This window comes from Austrofundulus limnaeus, unplaced genomic scaffold (genome assembly GCF_001266775.1).
Source record: "Austrofundulus limnaeus strain Quisiro unplaced genomic scaffold, Austrofundulus_limnaeus-1.0 Scaffold72, whole genome shotgun sequence".
NCBI lineage: Eukaryota > Metazoa > Chordata > Actinopteri > Cyprinodontiformes > Rivulidae > Austrofundulus > Austrofundulus limnaeus.
The window spans coordinates 1,017,390-1,018,626 of record NW_013952474.1 but is presented as its reverse complement, the minus strand read 5'-3'; the positions used below and the strand labels follow the sequence as shown (position 1 = coordinate 1,018,626).

Here is a 1,237-nt window from a genome sequence, read left to right as displayed (position 1 = left end):
CGGCCCAGCAAGGATGTGGCCTATGTGGCCCAGCTAGGCTGTGTCCTCATGAGGACCCAGCCCATGAATTGAGATACAGCCTTTATCTGTGGTGCGTCAGTTCACCAATCATTACGATTACGGCATGTGAATATTTTCTTGTTTGCTAACTTCATAATAACATACACTCAAAAATCGATACATAAGGCACATTTATCTGTAAATGTCGTTTTTATATATTTTTAATTTTTTGATTGTATTTTAAACAGGAACACGTAAAAATCCTCAGTGTAATCACGCACAACAGGTTTGAAGTAGTGATGTGCAGATTGATACTGAAATATCGATACTACTGGTACCAGAACTTTAGGTTCTAGAATCAATACTATAATCGAAGTATCAATACTTTGATACTTCAGTTATTTCAAATAATGTATATCATTAACAGCAGTATAGTGGAAAATAACTAAACTATTCAAATCTTGTCTTAATCATATGTGGTTGGAGGGAATTACTTGTTCTCCTGCTTGGGTAGTAATGCATCAGCACAGTGGCACATGCTCAGTCAGTCAGTCTGTAGATGTATGGCAGGTCATTTTAAGAAAAAAATTACTTTGTCTGACTGTAATTAAATTCTAGCTCCCAGACTTTTTCATGCCATGACTCCCCAAACAGGATTAGCTCTGGCCAAGGACTTTCTTGCAAACCTACAAACAATGCTACAAAATAATCAAAGTAACAACTTTTAGACTGTTTTCTCTTACTTTTATTCACTATTCAAAAATATTATATTTCTTTAGAGTAAGAATAAGAATTGTGCTAAACAAATATAAGGTTAGGGTTAGAAAGACTTTTAAATTAAATAAATTACTATGTCATGTATTATTTATAAAGCGGTTATTTACTTTTTAAGATTTAACAGACACATTATGTGTGTTAGGACAAAGTATCAGTATCGGATCAGTATCACCGATGCCAGCCAAATTTTACTCGGTATCAGTATTGGGAAGAAAATTGGCAGTATCGAACATCACTAGTTTGAAGTTGAGCTGATGGTTTTACTCTGAAAGACAGAACTGAGGTCTGTGAGAAGTTTTATTAGTACAGAGGGTACAAGCTTCAACAGCTAGAAACTTTTAAAAACACGATTACATACAATTTAAAGAGTATTTTGTATGTTTTTTGTATTCTTTAAAATCGGAGTCTTGAATAGAAAACAGAAAAACAAAGTTAAAAAAAAATCACAGATATTCACTAT

At 33.5% G+C, this 1,237-nt stretch overlaps 1 protein-coding gene across 2 annotated transcripts in view; it reads left to right on the top strand.

Annotated features, from left to right (window-relative positions):
* Positions 1–1,237, top strand: part of LOC106519141 (protein NLRC3) — a 19,498-nt gene that overhangs the window by 1,220 nt on the left and 17,041 nt on the right. The gene's annotated exons all lie outside the window — the stretch shown is intronic.